Below are 6,797 nucleotides of genomic sequence, written 5' to 3'. Positions count from 1 at the left end.
GTGCAGGTCACAGCAGGCCAGATTTAAGTCTCAAATGTTTAGATAAATATTGTCTGTGTGTGTGTGTGTGTGTGTGTGTGTGCGTGTGTGTGTGTATGTATGTGTGACTACAGCTCAGAGAGAGGGCGGAGTCTGTGGAAAAACAGAGTACACACATACATCTGAAGTCCATTTGTCGTACCCCCTCCCCCACTAACCTCACTTCCTTGTGTAACCCTGTAATCAGGTTTGGACTTTAAATTCTTTTACATACAGGCGCTGGGGTTCACTTGTCCTTAGAGGGCTCATAGACCATTTCTTCTCTGTGTCACACTTTTAAGGTAGGTAACAACACTGCAACAGAACTCATGTCTTTACAGCATAACTGGGAAGAAGAGGCGCGGTTTGCTGATAATAACTTTTGCAGGACTTTAACAAACTTTGCTTTAAAAAGTTTTTGGCAACTGCAAGAGGCTGATCTGCAGCCAACAGCGCACAATGTTAGATTCCACTTCTAACTTTCCTGACAATAGACATGCAGAGAGGAAACTGGACACTTGAGGGCATGTCGCTTCTGAATGTTATGATTATAGACTCTGTTAAGTGTTTTGAATCTGTTAAGAAGCCTTTACTGAATTATGATGATGAGATTAGAAAGCAATAATACTGCAGGCATTATACTGTGCTTGCATTCCAATGGACTTTAAACTATCAAGGCAACTTTTCCGGCAGGCTGGGTGTTTATATAGTCCCTCTGGTTTACAGATTAAACCATGAAGTAAATGGCCTTTTACAGCCATAAAAACCCAACAACTACACGTTTCATAGCTATAAGAACATGGGTCGTACAGCAGGCTTTGCAGAATGAAAATAAGCAAAACTATAATTTTTCAAAATCAGAGAATTATTGAGGTGTTTCTTGCTTGTAAGGTCAACAATGATCTGTGACCTAGCAAAACTACTGCAGCTATGTGCTCTATTTTGCAGAGCAGCTTAAATATGACTCTCTCACTTGTTGACTTCCAAAATATGAACTATGTGGGGAAAATGCCACATGTTTGCAGAGTAATATTTATTTTACATCAAGAAAGATTAAGCTATGAGACACTATCCCTGCACTCACTCCTGCTGCTAGCATAACATAGCAGATAGTGAAATACATCCACATCCACTGCAGTAGACGATGAAACATTAGCTAAGCTTTATATGAATGTTAGCCATGACTGTTAGCTAACAAGGCTACCACATACATAATGTTAGTGAATGCAAGATGCTACATAGTAATGCCATGGGTCAAGCAACACCACAATGATCTTGCTTGTGTGCTCAGCAAGATCATTGGTGTTAAACTGCCCAACATCTTCTGTAACTTCTAAGGCTTCTTACAGAGTTCTTATTGTCCTTTCTTTGGAAATGATAAGTGTCCCTTTTAACTACTAGTGGCTGATGATTGTTTAAGTGACAGTTAAACATACTCTAGGTTACCTCTTGTCACTTTATGTAGTTATTTAGTTTCAGTCCATGACTGTGTCCGATTCCCAGCTAGTGGTAGGTTATTTCAGTAAAATGTCTGGTTGCTTTCATTATCCATGTATTTTTGTTATTTTCCTCAGATTCATCCATGGGGGGCATCCCAGGAGTTTCACTTTTTCTTCTAGTGGTCAGTGTGTCCCTCCTAACAAGTCCCAGCGTCCAGGGTGGAAAGATTCTGGTGTTCCCAGTTGATGGCAGCCACTGGGTCAACATGAACCTGATGATCCAGCACCTCCACACCAGGGGCCATGAGGTCACTGTGGTCCGCACATCCACTAGCTGGTACATCAAGGAAAACGCAGAACATTACCGTTCTATCACTATCACCCCACCAGAAGCCATCAGCATAGAGGAGCAGGACTTCTTTGTCGACCTCCTTGTCAAAATGCTGGCGATACAGAGAGAGGGGGCATCTCTTACAGCCTTTGTAAATTTCCAATGGGAAATGCTCAGTGGGCTGTCACTAATTCACCAACAATCCAGCCAGGTTGTGGTAGAAATGTTTGAGAACAAGGCTCTAATGCAAAGCCTTCGTGACACTCAGTTTGACGTGGTTCTTATTGACCCGGGTTTGCCTCTGGGAGTTCTTGTGGCTCATGAACTTAAGCTGCCAACTGTTTTCAATGTGAGATGGATCACCAGTGGGGAGGGGCATTTTGTGATAGCTCCATCTCCAACATCTTATGTTCCAACTCATGGACATGCCGTGTCAGACAAGATGACCTTTTTCGAAAGGGTCAAGAACTTATTATTCTATGTACTTAACGTGTGCGTTGACAAATACATTGTAAGCCCTCACTATGATAGACTGGTTGAAAGGTACTTTGGTCCGGATGTGAATTTCTATCACCTTCTTCAAGGAGCTGATATCTGGCTTATGAGGGTAGACTTTGTCTTTGAATTCCCCAGACCCACCATGCCAAATGTTGCCTACATTGGTGGTTTTCAGTGTAAGCCTTCTGAGGCTTTATCATCAGAGCTGGAGGAGTTTGTGCAAAGTTCAGGAGAGCATGGATTCATCGTAATGTCTCTTGGTACACTGGTCAAGGGTCTACCTACAGAAATCACTTCTGAAATTGCTGCTGCCTTTGCTCAAATTCCTCAAAAGGTCATATGGAGGCATGTTGGTGAACGTCCTCACAATTTGGGTAACAACACCCTGCTGGTGAAGTGGATGCCCCAGAATGATCTCTTGGGTCATCCAAAGGTTAGAGCCTTTGTGGCCCATGGCGGCACTAATGGGGTCTATGAGTCCATCTACCATGGAGTACCGGTTGTAGGCATACCTCTTCTCTTCGACCAGTTTGAGAACATTTTGAGATTAGAGGCACGAGGAGCTGCTAAGTCTGTGGATGCATCCAAACTTACCAGCCAGAACTTTCTCGAAGCAATACAAGAAGTTCTTCACAATCCATCCTACAAAAATAACATGAAGCGTCTCTCTGCTCTCCATCGGGATACACCAATGCATCCTCTGGAAACAGCGATTTATTGGATTGAGTTTGTTATCAGGCACAAAGGAGCTTCACACTTACGCACCCAGTCTTATAAGATGCCCTGGTATGCCTACTATTCTGTGGATGTTATATGTTTTTTCTTGGCGCTCCTGTTGATGCTGACAACTCTTGTGTTTGGATCATTGCGATTCCTTTGTTTTAGACTTTGCAGGAGGAGAAAACCCAAGCAGGAGTAGCTACGGTCTGCACACCAAGCAAGCGCTTGTTAAAATCAACATGCTATATTATAGGATAGGGCGGGCCATTGTTTATATTCTTAGCATGTTAGCAGCTTTGTCCTAAGGAGGGCAATGTTGGCCCTTCAGTCAGGAGGTTGGTTGTAAACCACTATGGTCCCAACAAAAATAGGGACCAATGACTGTACATATAGATGAACGACGTGTCTCCATCTGCTCTCATTGTATGACATTGAAGCAAAAATAGCCCCTGTGACGGTTGCTGCAATCTTGCGCTGGTGACGTCATTCGGCGCCAGAGCAGTAGATGTCGGCAGGTGGAGCCGGCATAGCCACTTCCACCAACCAAAACACACACTTAACTTACCGATAAAAACCAGATCCCGCACGTCTGCATATTTAACAGCAGAGCAGCTTCTTTGTGTTGGTCTGAGGCAGACACAGATATGGAAGCTTCAATAATGATGATTGTTTTAGGTACGTCTCCTCTCGCCGTTTGTCCTCCACTCTGCTAATCCGGAACAGATTGTGTGCAGGAGCTGTATTTGTCAACAGAGCTGTCAATCATCCTTTTTATAGCATCAAATAACTAATTAAAAGTTTATTTGTCAGAAAAATGAACACTTGGACATAAATCAGCATGATAAGAACTAACTATAATGACAGAAACCATGTTTGAGAAAAATGTATTTGACGTGTATTTTGATTTTATAGTTTGACTCATGTCCCATCTGTTAACATGGAGGAGGCAGGCTTTATGAGCTATACTGCAGCCAGCCAGCAGGGGGCGATAGAGAGGGTTTGGCCACAGTTTTAGGGAGCTGTCATGTCCTCCATCTTTTTATACAGTCTATGGACTATTCGTGCCAACTAAAGATTGTAAACAATACACTCGCTTAATATCAATATCTTAGCATTGTCACTGAGAGCATGTTAGCATGTTAGCATGCTCTCACAAACATCAGCCTTAGTCCTGTTAAAGATTTACATCTTCAGTAGGGACCAATGGGCATATGGCTGAGAGCCAAAGAAAAGTATTGAGAGAGGGAATAACACATTGATGGTTTTGGTCTTTTCTTCGAATTTAAATATTACACCATGCAGCCTTATCCTTTAACTAATGCATCATAACACCAATACACACTCTAACAAAAATGTGACTGGGCTTTTGCTACTTTACATTTTTATGGGATAATTATGAAATATTTCAAATGCTGACAAAACATCTACACACTTTAACTATTACATACACCAAATGGAGAAAAGTTGATCAATACACTGATTTATATTCAGAGGACTACTTCTGCCACTGTAATATTTATTCTCAATTGCACTCTTAAAGGTTAAAAAGTGTTGGAATAGATCATTGCATACGTAAGCAACATTTAAAAACATGAGGAAACACACATTTATAGTTTTTTGTTTTTATTTGAGGATGAACACTTTGAAATAAACGCTGCACTTTTTATGTACTATCACCAGAAGGAAGAAAATGACGTCTGTTGTACCTTTTCAAAGTTGTACTGAATGTGATTAAAAGACTATGTGAAGACACATTTCTTGGCAGATACTGTCTTCATTTCCTTGGACTGAATAATCAGAAAAATACAGTGGATATAAAAAGTCTACACACCCCTGTTCAAATGCCAGGTTTTTGTCATGTAAAAAAATTACATCAAGATAAATAATTTCACAACATTTTCCACCTTTAATGTGACTTATAACCTGTACAACGCAATTGAAAAACAAACAGAAATCTTTCAGGGAGGTAAAGTAAAAATAAACAACTGAGGTAATGTGGTTGCATAAGTGTGCACACCCTTTTATAACTGGGGATGTGGCTGAGTTCAGATTTAACCAATTACATTCAAACTCATGTTAAATTGGAGTCAGCACACACCTGTCACCAAATAAAGTGCCTCTGATCAACCCCAAATGAAGTTCAGCTGTTCTAGTAGGCTTTTCCTGACATTTTTGTTGCCACATCTTCCAGCACAAGCCATGGTCCGCAGAGAGCTTCCAAAGCATCAGAGGGATCTCATTATTCAAAGATATCAGTCAGGTGAAGGCTACAAAAGAATTTCCAAGGAATTAAATATACCATGGAACACAGTGAAGACCGTCATCATCAAGTGGAGAAAATATGGCACAACAGTGACATTACCAAGAACAGGACGTCCTTCCAAAATTGATGATAAAACGAGAAGAAAACTGGTCAGGGAGGCTGCCAAGAGGCCGACAGCAACACTGAAGGAGCTGCAGGAATTTCTGGCAAGTACTGGCTGTGTAGTACATGTGACAACAATCTCCCGTCTTCTTCATATGTCTGGGCTATGGGGTAGGGTGGCAAGACGGAAGCCTTATCTTACAAAGAAAAACATCAAAGCCCGGCTTAATTTTGCAAAAAGACATCTGAAATCTCCCAAACTCATGTGGGAAAATGTGTTATGGTCTGATGAAACCAAGGTTGAACTTTTTGGACATAATTCCAAAAGGTATATTTGGCGCAAAAACAATACTGCTCATCACCAAAAGAACACCATACCTACAGTGAAGTATGGTGGTGGCAGCATCATGCTTTGGGGCTGTTTTTCTTCAGCTGGAACTGGGGCCTTAGTCAGGGTGGAGGGAATTATGAACAGTTCCAAATACCAGTCAGTGTTGGCACAAAACCTTCGGCCTTCTGTTAGAAAGCTGAAGATGAAGAGGAACTTCATCTTTCAGCACGACAATGACCCAAAGCACACATCTAAATCAACCAAAGAATGGCTTCACCGGAATAAGATTGAGGCTTTGGAATGGCCCAGCCAGAGTCCAGACCTGAATCCCATCGAACATCTGTGGGGTGATCTGAAGAGGGCTGTGCACAGGAGATGCCCTCGCAATCTGTCAGATTTGGAGCAGTTTTGCAAAGAAGAGTGGGCAAATATTGCCACATCAAGATGTGCCACGCTGATAGGCTCCTACCCAAGAAGACTGAGTGCTGTAATAAAAGCCAAAGGTGCTGCAACAAAGTATTAGTTTAAGGGTGTGTATATTTATGCAACCAGGTTCTTTTAAGTTTTTTATTTTATATTTTTCCCCTTTAAAGGTTTCAGTTTGTTTTTCAATTGCGTTGTACAGGTTATAGGTCAAATTAAAGGTGGAAAAAGTTGTGAAATTATTTGTCTTGCTGTCATTTTTTTACATCACGAAAACCTGGCATTTGAACAGGGGTGTGTAGACTTTTTATATCCACTGTAGATGTTGCTTCATTTAACGAAGACGTCTCTTATTTTAACACACAGCAGCAATGAATAAAGCGAGATAAGGTCCTACAATTTCCTTTTTAAAGTTTAGGAAACACCAAATAACTTTACATTTTTGGCTAACCTATATTTACAATAAAATGTTTTTGGACAACCTAAAGATTCTTTTCACAGATCCACCGATAAGGACGCTTACAGGAGGCATCCATCCATGATGTGAGTGCGTTTTCACTGGTGTCTATGTGTCCACAGTCTTCTCCTAAAGGGTCGTCCAGCTTCCAGTCATCGGGCTCGGTCCCCATTCCTGGTCTGCTCAGCCAGTACCTGGAGGGAGAGTGGCAGCGA

The 6,797-nt window shown here is 41.5% G+C and overlaps 1 pseudogene; it reads left to right on the top strand.

Annotated features, from left to right (window-relative positions):
• Nucleotides 1-263: 263 nt before the first annotated feature.
• On the top strand, nt 264-4,760 carry LOC138593506 (UDP-glucuronosyltransferase 1A5 pseudogene; annotated as a pseudogene).
• The last annotated feature ends 2,037 nt before the right edge of the window (nt 4,761-6,797 follow it).

Source organism: Semicossyphus pulcher, unplaced genomic scaffold, assembly GCF_022749685.1.
Source record: "Semicossyphus pulcher isolate SPU_LCO1_2020_fin unplaced genomic scaffold, fSemPul1.0.p SCAF_16, whole genome shotgun sequence".
In the NCBI taxonomy this organism is placed as follows: domain Eukaryota; kingdom Metazoa; phylum Chordata; class Actinopteri; order Labriformes; family Labridae; genus Semicossyphus; species Semicossyphus pulcher.
Note: the sequence above shows the minus strand (reverse complement) of the source record. Positions and strands in the feature narration are given on the sequence as shown.